This window comes from Beta vulgaris, chromosome 3 (genome assembly GCF_026745355.1).
Source record: "Beta vulgaris subsp. vulgaris cultivar EL10 chromosome 3, EL10.2, whole genome shotgun sequence".
NCBI classification, from domain to species: Eukaryota; Viridiplantae; Streptophyta; class Magnoliopsida; order Caryophyllales; family Amaranthaceae; genus Beta; species Beta vulgaris.
The window spans coordinates 26,557,197-26,572,492 of NC_079204.1; the positions used below are offsets into that span (position 1 = coordinate 26,557,197).

The 15,296-nt window shown below is 42.7% G+C and overlaps 1 long non-coding RNA gene across 1 annotated transcript; it reads left to right on the plus strand.

Moving 5' to 3' along the window:
* The first annotated feature begins 242 nt into the window (after positions 1-242).
* Positions 243-1,961, plus strand: LOC130590713 (uncharacterized). Its single transcript, XR_008968557.1, has 3 exons — positions 243-503; positions 768-859; positions 1,025-1,961. It is a non-coding gene; the product is annotated as an uncharacterized LOC130590713 (long non-coding RNA).
* The last annotated feature ends 13,335 nt before the right edge of the window (positions 1,962-15,296 follow it).

Sequence of the window (15,296 nt, forward strand, 5' to 3'; positions counted from 1 at the left end):
AAAAAAGTAAAAATGGCGAAACCTTTGGGATCAACGGGTGAGTTTTTCAGGAGAAAGGATGAGTGGAGGAAGCACCCCACTCTCAGCAACCAATTCCGCCACTCTGTTCCTGGCCTCGGTCTCGGTGCTGCCGCTTTCTGCGTTTACCTTGTTGGTGAAACCATCTACAACAAATTCTACTCTTCCCCACATTCCTCTTCTTCTCATCATTGATTTCTAACATCAATTGGGTATTTCTTCGTTATACTCTTCATCATTTGATTGTTTACGATATGATTTTGGAGGAAAACTGATGTGGGTTTGGTTAGATTTTGATTTAATTGATATGGGTTTGGTTTTGATTTTTGTTTTAATTATGTGGGAAATATTGATTTAATTTATTTTCGTGGGTTTTATATTTTTCATTTCTGTCTTGTTAATTCGTTTTGTTTCTTTATCTATATCACTGCCGCCTCCTCTACTCACTCACCGACGGTCCTTCACTCTTTTTCTCATCTGCACAGGTATTTTTTCTGTTTTCCTTTTTTTCGATTGAATTGGGATTTTTGCTTAATAAGTTGAAAATCTTGGTTTCAATTTTGGGGTTGTTGTTTCGATCAGAATTTGGGGTGGAAATTTCGAATTTGGGTGGGTTATTCGGGTGGATGCTCATAAACTAGTTCGAATTTTGTGAGGGTTTTATACTTTTGTTCAAAATTTTTGGAATAAATCGAATTCGGGGGTTAATTTTGGGGTAACATCCTCAATGCCATTGTAATAAATTGCAGGCCTGTGAGCCTCCAGCTAATCGTCCAGCAAAAGGGAGGCTCATGAGAATGGAAACCAGACAAATGGCTGATTATGATCCTCAACCAACAAGGTGAGATAATACTCTTCACAATCATACTGTAATATGTTCCTGCATATCAGTTCAACTTTGCTGATGTTCAGTACAAGAGATTCGAGTCCATTTAGAAATGAATTAGGGCTAAATTAAGAATATAAGGAGAAATAATCTGACCCTCATAATCTTGTTCTTGTGCAGTTTTCCACATATAATAAAAGGCCCATACGGAGCACCAACACAGAATTACAAGAAGTATGACATTCTATTGCTCATTGGACTTGGCATTGGAGTAACTCCCTTCATCAGCATTCTTAAGGATTTCTTAAATAACTTGAAGGATACCAGTTCACAGGTGCTGAATCTATGAAACGCTGCTCATCAACATCTATTCTTTGTATATATATGAATTTTTTTTAAGATCTTTTTTCTGATGTGTGTGTTTCTGAAAAAATGCAGGATATTGAGAGCAGAAAGGGCCTCAAAGATTTTTGGTATAGTTTTGCAATTTCCAGATTTATGTTCTTTTTTATTTTGCAATTATTGATCTTTTTTTTTGGGTTGAATTTCCATATTGAATTGCGTTCAAGTTGAAGTTTTATGTTGAAGATTCACTGAAGGTTGAATGTCGGTTGAAAAAGGAATTTCTACATATTATTTTTTTTATTTCCTCTTCTGAATGTTTGTATCAATTCGTCAAAATTGTTAGTAATAAGATTATACTTCTAGTTTCCTTTATTAATTTATAATATTTTTTTTGTTGATGTAAGAATTTGCTTGTAACTGTTACTGTACTAATAACACAATGTTGACGCTTACAGGTGTCTATATAGTAGCTTCAAATTGCGACATCTTCAATTGCAATGATGCTAAAAAGCCTCAACATTTTCGAAGCCTATGAGTGTCATAATTATCGGTGGCTAAATGTTCGCTGCTCCTTTAGGGATAATGTTTTATTTCGATGCTTATAAACGTAAAAAAATCCCAAAAAAAATGTCGAAAATGTGGAAATTCTAGTTGTTGTTGCATCTAAAAACATCCTTTAATGACAGACTTATGGTTGCATTAGATGCAACTTAAAATTAGAGACGAACTTATGGTTGCCTCTAAATATAAATGGCCTTATCACCAATGTAACATGTGTGCCCCAAAAAGGTGGCATTAAGGGCAACCTATAATTATCGATTGGCTTATGGTCGCCTCTAAATGTAAGTGGCTTTAGCAGCACTATAAGTTCTATGCCCAAAAAAGGTGGTATTAGGGGTAATCAACAATTAGCGACAGGCATATGGTTGCCTCTAAACAGAAGTGTCTTTAGCGGCACCATAACTTGTCTGCCTATAAAAGGTGGCATTAGGGGCAACATATAATTAGCGACCGACTAATTAGAGGCAGCGAGAAAATTGCTTCTAATCACCATTAGAGGCTACAATCTTTTATAAATATCTTTTATTTGAAGGGAATATCCAAGTGCCAAGGAGTGAAATTGAAGAGATGTTTGGGAGGATTAGCAAGATTATAGGAAGATTTGATAGAGAATAAGCCTGAGTTACTTAAGTACCAAGCTTGGGTATCTCGGGCTATAGTTAAGTTAGAAAGTGGAGTAGCAAGAATCTTATTGATAATGTTCTCAGGGAGAAGATGCTCAATTAAACTGACATCCCATTGAAAATTATTAATGATTTTATTCACCCGGCAATGCTCCATAAAGGATGGAATGGGTTTAAGAGTTTCTTTAGTAAGTTCAGTATTATCAATCCACCTATGATACCAAAGAGAAATTGTGTCCCTATTTCCTACCCTATAATAAAGACCTTCTTCCAATATGTCTCGGCCTTTTAGGATATCACGCCAAAGTGAAGAATCCCCTTGCTTGGGAGAATAGTTCAAGAAAGAAGTAGTGTACAAATATTTAGCATTCATAAGCCTCACCCAGAGTTTGTTGGTATTACATAATAGGCCCTAACCTAATTTAGCCATGAAAGTCAAATTCCAAGTTTATAGGTTCCTAAACCTAAGGCGCACCCCCCCATCGCGCACATGTTAATAGGTTCACAAACTTTGATCCAACTCATTCTAGGAAGATAATGGGATTTGTCTACTGCATTCCACAAGAATTTCTTGGAGCTTTTTTCCATGTCTTTCAAAACAGGGATAGGGAGTAGGGAGGATAGAAAGGCATACAAAGGATAGGTATTCAGAACAAACTTCTCCCAGCTATATTGATGAGTTTAGCTTACCACCCTCTTATTTTATCCTTCGTCTTTTCTAACATTGAACCGCAAACACTTTTTTTTAACTTGTTTGGGCTAATTTTAACCCCTAAATATCTCCAAAATCCATAGATCCCCCAATATTAATCTCTTTACTAATCAGGTTATGGAAGGAAGGAGATAAATGAGTAGGGAAAATAAGCCTGGATTTTTAGCATTTAGGAAAAGACCCGAGCTGTCCCCAAAAGATTTTAGAATAGCTAACATCTCTTGAACATTATCAATGGAAGCACGCCTAAAGAGAAAAACATCATCTGCACAAAAGAGGTGGGAAAGGCTAATATCACTAGAAGGGAGAAAAGAATTTGTAATCTCACCATTCCATAAGACAAAATTGGTGGGGAGCAAATGCAATTCATGATCAAATTAGACATGGTAGAAGGGAAATTGAAGTAATCTAAAGTCTCATTGATAAAACTTCATTCTAAGCCGTCATAAGTTTTAAAAAGGTCAATTTTCATAGCAATTACTTTTGTCTGCTTTATTGCTTTCTTGAAGAGATGAGCTATTTCTTTAATGATAAGAATATTGTCGCAAGGATATTCTTACCAGGAATAAAACTTGATTGGATTGGGTTAATTAGTTCGTTAAGAAAAGGCTTAATGCGATTAGCAATCAGTTTAGTGAGAATTTTGTAAATGGTATTGCATAAACCTATTGGTCTAAAATCAGTTATAGAACTGGGGTTATCAATTTTAAGAATTAAGGTTAGAAAAGATTCATTGATAACCTTAGGAATAAAAGCATGTAGAAGGTAATTTTTTAACAATTTAACGAATGAACCCCCCATTATATCCCAACACTTTTGATAGAAGATAGGTTCTAGACCATCATGGCCTGGAGTTTTAGTAGGGTGCATGGAATTTGACGCTGCCCAGACTACCTGAGGATTACACATTCTCGCTAAAGAGGAACTAGCTTCGTCACTTAGCCTACTTGTCACCTCAATGTGTAAAGGTCTCTTAGAGAGCACATGAGTAGTTTGGAAAAAGGTAGAAAAGTGGTTAATAACTAGGTTATGAAGGAATGTATATCTGAAATCCAATCACTAGAATCGTTTTTTAGCATACAAATGAGAGATCGATTTTTTTTACCCTAAAGATGATATGGAAATATTTAGAATTCCAATCTGCAAACTTTCTCCAATTTATTATAGCCTTTTGTGCTAGAATAACTCTTTCCAAATTCAGTATTTTATTATAATTAACAACATCCTTCTATAAATGAATAAGGCAAGAGGAATGTTTTTTGCAAATATACTCTTGAATACCTTGAAGACGAGCCAAAATTTGTCTTTTAGTTTTAAGCAATTTATTAAAATTATTTTGAGCCCAAATTTTAACATTCGAAAGAAACCGATTTCGACTAGTAAGAAAATCCACATAATGCTCCCCTAACTTGTAGTTAGGAGATTTTGAAAGGAATTATGATAAAGACATGCTTCCTTGCAACGAAAAGGAAGATTACCCTTCGAAGAATTAACTAAACATTTAACTAAAATTGGGCAATGATCCGAAAAAGTTATCGGGAGATGAAGTACCTGTGTATTAGGAAATGTATTGATCCAGTCAGCATTGGCCAATGCCATATCCACTCTTTCTTTAATCAAATAACACCTTCTCTGTAATTTGTCCATGTATAGTTAGCCCCTTGGTAACTTAAGTCCATTAATTGGGTGGAATCCATCCAGTTCTGGAGGTCTTTGCCTGAGTGGCAGTAACAACCCTAGCCCCCATTTTCTCAAATTGAGTGACAACCTCATTTAATTCCCCAACCACAATCTATGGGGTTTGGGCTGGCGGACTATAATACTTCATTTCCTTCCATAATTTCCTTTTGTCTGCAATCGAACAAGGAGCATGAATTCCAGTGACCAAAACTTTTGGAGTTTGGGGAGAAAATTTAAAGAGAGAATGAAAATATCGATCTGAGGGCCCCACAAAATCGATAAGAGTGACCGTATCTTTTCATAACATCAAAATACCACCTTTTCTACCCATAGGTGGGACCACCTTATAATCATGAAACCCTATATGTTTTGTGACCTGGTTGGCCCTATCTTCCCCCGCCTTTGTTTGTAGGAGAATGATAATATCCATCTTGTACATATGATGCGAGCTGATGAGATGAGGAACAAAGTCGTTGCTTCCTACCCCCCTAATATTCCAAATCATAGCTGTCATATCTCTAAATTGGGGAAAAAGATTGAGATACAACTTACTTCCCTACATGGACCTAAAATCACATGTGGATGATCCGTCTCCCACTCCTTCCATTCCTCCATCCTCCCTAACGCCCAAATGTCTAACAATAAGAGAGGGGTGACCATCGCTATGATCTCCGATGTCAATGCTTCCCCCTATGTATCTTGCTTCAATTTGTACGCCTACTTGCATGTCTTGGAATAAGAATAGAGTTAGCAAGTTTTGAAATTTCGCGACATCGATGCTTTCGCTTTGTGATCGAATGTGAAGCTCTGGGGGGTTTTTTGGAGGGAGAATTCGTATACTTGGGAGAGTTTCGTATGGCACCAACTCGGCTTCTGATAGATGTTGTTGATGCTTTGTCAAGTAATCTATCGAGGCCGCTAGGAATGCCAGCTTCTCCCTGGGGACTGGTCTCTACGCAACGAGTTTCCACATTTGAGGAGTTGAAAAGGTGGGAAATAGAGATAGGGTTTTTGGGGGGAGATAATTCGAAATAAAATGATGATCTGCAAACCGATGAATGTTGGTTAGGGAAAAGCCCTGGGTCCGAAGGTTGTTTTTCTAGGATGAAGGACGGGGGTTCGAGCTCTATTATGGTGGTAGAGGGAGTTTTTGTGGGCAAGGTTTGAATATTATGGTGGGTTTGTTGGGGGTTTAGGTTGTTGTCGAAGGAGATGGCCGGGATTAATGGTGGAAGCTGATGATTGGTACTAGGGATGGGAAAAACTAACAGCGAGGACGATTGCATCTAGGTTGTGATGCAAACCTCCTCCTTCGAAGATTGTTCCTTCTTTTCCATAGTGCCCACTCTCTCTAATTTCAGTATCTTCAGAAGTTCTATGTCTTTCTCTATCTTGTAGGATTGGAATCATTAGTAGCTGCTTTTTTCTTATAAATAACTTGCACTGGTTTATGAACACTAGTAGATATGCCAACTACTCTCCTCTCCTTCATTGGTGAAACCCCTCGATTCTTGTTCTTGCTTGGCCCAAGCGGTTTCTCCGCTTTTTTTTTCTCTCACTCTCTCTCCCTTATCCAACTCAATCATGCCATTTTGCTGCAAATCTTCTTTTGGCTGCAATAAATCCCAATTACAACCCTGTCTTACGCTACCTACTCGTTGGCTTTTGCTCTCACCCTTTCCACTTCCTCCATTTAAACCCTTCCCAATGTTTTTACTAATACGTAACGCCCCATCATTACCATTACTTAACTTTTTCTCATTAGGGTGTTTTGTTACCAAAAACAGACCGAGTTTTTTAATATTCTTAGTAACCACTAACCGTGGCCCATAAGGAGATGTATCGGGATTTCCACCCTATTAAGCGATTTTCTTGGGCTTTCATTGGGCTGATGTCTTATCAACATTCGGACTATCAAAGCCCTCTTTTGTACGCCCAACACCATCCTCCATTTGTTGTATATCACTCTACATGTTGGCAATGTTGCCATATCCAGACCTTAAAACATCCCCAGCTTGTGTTTCTTGATGTATCTTATATTGGGTTTGTACATGCCTAATACGTCCATATGCAAAGCATAAGAGATGAACATTCGGACTATCAAAGCCCTCTTTTGTACGCCCAACACCATCCTCCATTTGTTGCGTATCATGTTGGCAATGTTGCCATATCCAGACCTCAAAACATCCCCAGCTTGTGTTTCTTGATGTATCTCATATTGGGTTTGTACATGCCTAATACGTCCACATGCAAAGCATAAGAGATGAACATTTTGATACTCCACTTGTTGCCAAGCATTAGCAACCCACACCTTTGTTATTAACGACTTGCTCATATTGATCTCCACACAAACCCTAGCAAACTTGCCTTTATTTAATTTATCCGTATTGTAGTCGACCCTAATGGGATCCAATCTTTTATGCGATTAAAAAAGGACTTCTTTTTCATAATATTCCATGGGGTGTTCCGAAAATCTGATCCAAAGTAAGATTGAATCAAAGGGATTAATGGAGGCCCAAAAATTAGGTTTCCATTAGGAGATCATCAAATAGTGTCCCCGAAAAAACCATGGTCCTCCAAAAAGAGCCTATTCCAGATTATAAAGAAGGCTAAATTTGAAGAAGAAACCCCCTCTGACGCTCGAATCAGCACTTGCGCATGTGGAATTTTAGAGATCATTAAATAGTGTCCCCGAAAAAACCATGGTCGACACCTGTTAAGAGCTACGATGTCAGGCCCCTCGAGTTGCCTAGGGCTCATTGGCCGCAGGACGACCCCGAGCGAGGTCCATTATCCCCCCGAGTTGCCTATGACTCATTAGCCTTTAAGCGGATAAGCATTCCCTCTAACTACATGGGACTCACCAGCCCCTAGACAATCTTGAGCACGAATAAGCAATCCCTCGAGCGAGGTCCAAGATGCCCCTCGAGGTACATGGGGCTCACCAGACCCCAAAAAGACCTACACTTAGGCACTTCACCCAGATCGAGTGAAGGATATCTCGGCCACCGCCGTCGCCGAGGTTGACACCCGTCAAGAGCTACGGTGTCAGGCCCCTCGAGTTTCCTGGGGCTCATTGGCCGCAAGACAACCCTGAGCGAAGTCCATTATCCCCCCGAGTTGCCTAGAACTCATTAGCCCTTGAGCAACCTCGGGTGCGGATAAGAATTCCCTCGAACTACATGGGGCTCAACAACCTCAATTCATCTCGACAAAGTACCATCCCTCCAAGATGTCCCTCAAGGTACATGGGGCACACCAGCCCCCAATTCATCTCGAGAAAGTACCCCCCTCCTCAACGAAGTCATCTCGAGGAGGTTTCATGTATGTCCCTCGAACTCTTGGAGCTCACCAACTCTTAAAAGAGCAATTTCGCATAACACTCAATGTGAAGGAAAGTCCCACATTAAGAGTTAGCGTGGGGCTAATTGGATGAAAGGGGAGTCACATAGGCGAATTGCTCGGTCTCCATAACACGAAGATATCTTCGGTCAATTGGTGATATTCTCGAGTGGCACGACAAATACTTCTCATGCTTTTCAGTTGAACAAGAATATTCTTGGGCACTCCCTCGTGCTAGTTGGTATTCTCGAGCCACTTACTTTCTCCCTTGGTTGAGCTACTCACTCGCTCCCTTGGTCGAGCCACTCACTCGCTCCCATGGTCCAGCTACTCCCTCGCTCCCTTGGTCGAGCTACTCACCCGCTCCCTTGGTCGAGCTACGCACGTGCTCCCTTGGTCGAGCCACTCAACTCGCTCCCTTGGTTGAGCCACTCAACTCGCTCCCTTGGTTGAGCTACTCAACTCGCTCCCTTGGTAAAGCTACTCAACTCGCTCCCTTGGTCGAGCTACTGACTCGCTCCCTTGGTCGAGCTACTGACTCGCTCCCTTGGTCGAGCTACTCACTCGATCCCTTGGTCGAGCTACTCAACTCGCTCCCTTGGTTGAGCTACTCAACTCGCTCCCTTGGTCGAGCTACTTACTCGCTCCCATGGTCGAGCTACTGACTCGCTCCCTTTGTCGAGCTACTGACTCGCTCCCTTGGTCGAGCTACTGACTCGCTCCCTTGGTCGAGCTACTCAACTTGCTCCCTTGGTCGAGCTACTCAACTCGCTCCCTTGGTCGAGCTACTTACTCGCTCCCTTGGTCGAGCTACTTACTCGCTCCCTTGGTTGACCAACTCACTCGCTCCCTTGGTCGAGTTACATACTCGCTCCTTTTGTCGAGCTACTCACTCGCTCCCTTGGTTGAGCTACTCACTCCCTCCCTTGGTCGAGCTACTAACTCGCCCCCTTGGTGGAGCTACTCACTCGCGCCCTTGGTGGAGCTACTCAACTCACTCGCTTGGTCGAGCTACTCAACTCTCTCCCTTGGTCGAGCTAATGATTCGCTCCCTTGGTCGAGCTACTTACTCGCTCCCATGGTCGAGCTACTCACTCGCTCCCATGGTCGAGCTACTCACTCGCTCCCTTTGTCGAGCTACTGACTCGCTCCCTTGGTCGAGCTACTGACTCGCTCCCTTGGTCGAGCTACTCAACTCGCTCCCTTGGTCGAGCTACTCAACTCGCTCCCGTGGTCGAGCTACTTACTCACTCCCTTGGTTGACCTACTTACTCGCTCCCTTGTTCGAGCTACATACTCGCTCCTTTTGTCGAGCTACTCACTCGCTCCCTTGGTCGACCTACTCATTCCCTCCCTTGGTCGACCTACTGACTCGCTCCCTTGGTCGAGCTATTCACTCGCGCCCTTGGTGGAGCTACTCAACTCACTCGCTTGGTCGAGCTACTGACTCGCTCCCTTGGTCGAGCTACTCACTCGCGCCCTTGGTGGAGCTACTCAACTCACTCGCTTGGTCGAGCTACTCAACTCGCTCCCTTGGTCGAGCTACTGACTCACTGCCTTGGTCGAGCTACTTACTCGCTCCCTTGGTCGAGCTACTTACTCGCTCCCTTGGTCGAGCTACTCAATCTCTCCCTTGGTCGAGCTACTCAACTCGCTCCCTTGGTCGAGCTACTCAACTCGCTCCCTTGGTCGAGCTCCTTACTCGCTCCCTTGGTCGAGCTACTGACTCGCTGCCTTGGTCGAGCTACTTACTCGCTCCCTTGGTCGAGCTACTTACTCGCTCCCTTGGTCGAGCTACTCAATCTCTCCCTTGGTCGAGCTACTCAACTCGCTCCCTTGGTCGAGCTACTCAACTCGCTCCCTTGGTCGAGCTCCTTACTCGCTCCCTTGGTCGAGCTACTGAACTCGCTCCCTTGGTCAAGCTACTCAACTCGCTTCCTTGGTCGAGCTACTCAACTCACTCCCTTGGTCGAGCTACTCAACTCCTCCCTTGGTCGAGCTACTCAACTCGCTCCCTTGGTCGAGTTACTCAACTCGCTCCCTTGGTCGAGCTACTCAACTCGCTCCCTTGGTCGAGCTACTCACTCGCTCCCTTTGTCGAGCTACTCCACTCGCTCCTTTGGTCGAGCTACTCTCTCGAAGCCGCTCATCAAGCGACCCTGAACCTCGATGGACCTTCGTCGATCCCAACTTGTAGCTTGGAGGTGTGTGCCGTCGAGCTTGTTAGAGGTAGATATGCAGGACTGTGGTCTTTACTCAAATACTTGTAGTTTTAAGAGTCGGCCATCGAGCTTAGCGCCTAAAAGCAATGTGCTCGATAGATTCCACAGCTCGAGCAACATCCTCTGCAAAGTCACGTAAACTGGAGTAAAAGTCGTTTAAACTCATTTTGGTACTTGGTCGTTAATAAATCGAATTGGGCAGATGAAAAGTTAAGCTCGAGGTTCAACGAGGTGGCGCCAACTCGGCTCGTCCCGTTGAAGTGCGGCTACTACAACTATCTCCTCCTAGCCTTTGTCATCAATGCAAGGGGTAACCCACCTGGTTAAGTATTTCTTGAAGAAGAAGTACGCATGCCTCGAAATAAAATGAGTGTATGAGAAAAAGCTTCTCGAATAATCTTAGCTCGAGGAGGTTAATATAACATGAAAATCTAAGTTTGAAGGCTTCGACCTGTGGAAAAGTGGCGCCTAAGTACGACTCGCCTAATAGATTATACCGCTCGAGCTCACCTCTCTCTCCCGCTCGAGCTCACTTGGTTCATGCTCGCATAACACCTTGAACGGTCAAAGATGCATCTCATGCTCGAAGGGCCAAGTTCGAGGTTGAATTACTTGGCGCCGACTCGGCTCGACCCCTCGAAGAGCACCTACTGCTACAATCTTCATCGGCTTTACCATGAATGCATGGAATAAAGCTTAGCTTAATCATCTTACTCAAAGAGAATATGTGTGTGCCTCGAGGTTTTCAAAAGAATGTATAAGAAGCAGCTTCTCAAATAGCCTGATGCTCGAGAGCTTACAACATAGGAAAAGGTGGCATTAATTATTTCGAAGACTTGGAATTTTTTTGAAAGGTGGCGCCTAAAAAATTTGTGCTCGACGAACTGCACAGCTTGAGCAGCATCCATGCGTATGTGAGTGCATGTGGAAGCAAGTTGACCTTATTTAAGTACTTGGTTGTTAATGTAAAAGTCAACCATTCCTCGTGAAATTTGAAAGGCAACGAATTGAATCACAAATGAAAATCACAAATACAACTTACCAGCACATGTAATGGTGATTGACACTTGGCCCCTTGTGTATATATTATATACTTGGTCCATAAGGTTGAAAACCATTTTTAGATATAATAACAATCAGCAGAATTCCGCTCAGCACACGATCTTCACATGGGTCTTCTATCGTATATTAAGCATGGGGCTAATGTTAGGCTCAAAATCACTGAAGGGACGAAAATACCCCTGTTGGCAATACAAATTGCAGTTTTCATCTGGAACAACTCTCTATAAATAGGGAACATATCCCCATAACTCGGGTATCTAATCTCTATCACTTGAGAACTTCTCTCACCACTTTCTCCCTCCATAAAGTTATTTACTGACTTGAGCGTCGGAGGAGCGTTCCCGGGGCACCCCCCGGGGTAAGTTTCCTAATTTTGCAGGATTACAGCCGACCAAACGCGGCCTGCTTGAAATAGACGGGGGCACGGCTCGAGACGACTCCCCAAATATCATATCCAAGTTTTTTACCCGAAACAGAAGGGAAGATTCCTCTACTTTGTCTTGTTACACGACGGCCAACAACGTTGTTGGATCGTTTGAGCGTATTGACTTCATGAGCTTGGGATGTTGTTTTTACATTCGCGTCATTCCTAATGTTTGTGGACCTCTCAAGGATGTCCGCTAACGTACTTGGGTGATACCCATACAACTAGCCCCCCAACATCTTTTGGGGTCTTGACCGCTAAAGATGTTTGTCTGGGACGCGAATAAAGTTATCGTATTCAGTTTTTTTGAAGGAGTTGTTTTGTTCGGTGCCACATGTCTCTTCAGGGAGTTAAGGGATTTCGAAAAGTTAATGATTACACTTTTTGCAAAAATCCCGCCCATTACTTTGGGGCTTTGCTGTGTTTTACACTTGGCAAAGATCTATGAGAGAAGTTAAGAAATTTTTCGATCTAGGTCGTTGATTTGGCGCATATATAGGATAAATTGTCCTTTCTCTGCTTTTCTTACTTCACTCACTCAATTTTATCTCTCTTTTTTCCTTGTTTTTATCTAGTTTTCTGACGAACCTCCACACTCGAAGCTTGTCTTGCTTAAAAAATCGATCCTTTTGTGCTCAAATTTCACTGAGAAGTAGCTAAAAATTATCCTTTACTCTTTCGGATTCTGGTGCTTTGTCTTTTCTTGGCGATTTGTTTTTGGGTCTCTTTTGGAGTTTTGAACTTCATTTTTTTTTGGTGAATTTCTTGGTCAAGTTGCATCCTTTCGTGGTTTTTCGCTTTTAGACAACTTGTTCGACTGTTTCCGGTGACTTTTAGCCGTTTGTTCTTGCCTTTTCCGTCGAGTCTTATTTTACAGGTGTTTCATTTTTCTTTCTCTCCGCTTTTCCTTAAGTTTCTTTGCGTTTCATCATGTCGAACCCGTCTAATAGTCCAAATAATCTGAGTAATGCTTTTATGACCGAGAGTGAGCCTTCCTCCCCCTTGTCTGCGAATAAGATTATGTCGTCTTCTGATACTAATTTAAGTGAGATAAGACTAAGTTGTTGGCGGACATTTTGTTACTTCATAGACGTAAAGAGAGCATAGATCTAAGTTCCTTAATGACCCCTCAACCCCGAAAGAATATATTTTAACTCTGAGGTATTTTGCGGCCAGTCAAAGTGGTGATAAGCAAACACTCCGAGAATTAAGGCATCAAATTCTGGCTAGGAGGACCCCTAGGAACCCTCTGCTTGATGTTGTTCCTGATCTTGATGTACTTCCTCTCAGGGAACATGATTGGTTAGATAGTTTGGCGGATGATGGGGTTGAAGTGATTGCTGATTTTTATGACCTTTTATGCAAGTATGTATCCCTCGCTGACCCTCATATCATTTATTTAGATGATGACATAGACTATATTTTGACCGCCATAGCCAATCAAGATTGTACTTACCAGCGTCGATCCGCTCCTGCCAGCCCCCTTGCTCGCTTCACTGAGGACGTGATAGGTAATATGGACGTGAACATTGGCTTGCCTTTGTCTAAACATGTGGTCGGGAAGAGTTCCTGGGCTACTGAGAGGTGATACCTCAAATGAAGTGGAGTATAATATTGCTGACGGACTCGATTCTGATGCGCGATGGCTTCTAGAGGATGAGTGTGTTGGTCCGTTAACTGTGGAGATTGATCTATCCTGGCGTCAGGATGCTCTCGACCTCAACTAGGCCAAGGTTGCCAAAACATTGCACCAATTTCCCGAATGTTATCGGTTAGTGCTCCCTCCCGAGGTCTAAATTGTAACTAAATGCCCTCCTGATCATGTGACCGTTTAAACTCATCACTTCGAGTTTGGGCTTCGCTTCCCAGTGGATTCTTTTTTGGTCAAGATCTTAAACACCTTCAATGTTTGTTTAGGCCAGTTAACTCCCTTAGCGGTTCGCAATTTGATTGCGTACATTTGGACTATCCGCTTCTTAGACTTCCCGGAGATTCTTAACTTGTTCCAACATCTTCATTGGCTGAAAACGAATGGTTCCTCTCAGCAAGCGGGGTGGTGGTCACTAAACATCATCGACAAGAAAATCACCGTTTAACCGGAAGTTACCGGCGAGAAAGGTTGGCAAGATGCTTTCTTCTAGGTACAGGTTCCTGAAGATTTCCTATAAGCCACCATTTTAATGAACTGCATCCTCATATGGAGGATTTACCGCAAATTTCGCTAACCTGGGATGAGCTGACGGCCTTCGGTTATTTTGATATAGAAGACTTTGTATACACTGTTGAGGACGAGAGCAAGTCTAAGGTTAAGGAGGCCAAATATTGGCTCCTCACTCTAAGTATATTCTCAGGAACCAGCCCTTGTCAGCCTTGTTACTTTGCCACACTCATGAAAATGGTAAGTTTGTTATCAGACTGGCCCGTCTGCTGATGTTTATCATTTTAGTTTATTAGTTGTCTACTTTATTATTAGCAGGCTTTCCTAATCTTGACTTAACATCTCTTTATATTGATGACAATATGGATCCGACCACTAAAATGCAGCCAGCTCCAGCTGAAAATTACGAGACTATGCACGGCAACACCAAAGACAGTGGAGGGGGAGGGGAACCGTAACGGTTTCCTGAATATTCGTTGTATTGTTCACGGGGGCGGGAACGGGAACATAGACCACACTCCAGGTAAGATTGTTCCTCGTGGCGGCTCTACTAATGTGGCCACTAGCTCCGTGGGCGTTCATTTAGCCGCCACAGGCTTTAAGACTCCTGTTTTGCGTTCCCCAGTTATCACGGGGGAGGCACGAGGAGAATAGGTTGGTAGCAAGTTACGGTTGATACTGTTGCTAAAAAGTGGTCGACAATTGAAGATCCTACTACTACTGCCCCTTCCAAGGAATTCGTTCGAGTTGAGGATCTGGACATCAATGCCTCCCCTGACGGCCTTCAAGAATAAGTCGTGGATACCATCCCTGTTAATCAGCCAGCACCTAGTAGCTGGATTTCAGGCTCGTGTTCTTCCATCCACTAAAATTTGAGAGAGATGGTCAAGGCTCTAAGCTTTTTGTCAAGTCTTTCTTCGGGCATTTTCTTTCGTTTTGAGTGAAATTGTGAAGGTGTTCTTCGGTTACCGGCTTATCGTCCCTGGCAAGGTTTACCAGCTTGACTAGGATGTCAGAGAAGACGAGTCATTGTATGCTGACATCCCAAAGAACGGTGGAATCTTTGCTTACCGGATCCAGAAAGCCATGCAATTGCCACTTAATAGGCCGGTAGGGTCCTTAACGACTCCTGCTGCTAGACTAGCTCACGACCAGCTTGTAGTACGCTTCCATCCTTGTGCCCTTCATTTCCGTTTATCTATTTTCTTTTTTTTCTTTCATTTAATGGCCTCCTTTTCTTTTACAATGCTGCCATATAACTAATTGAGCAGTATGCTGAGTAGAAGAAGCCGACGGATAACGTTAAGTATTCTCTTGAGGTCT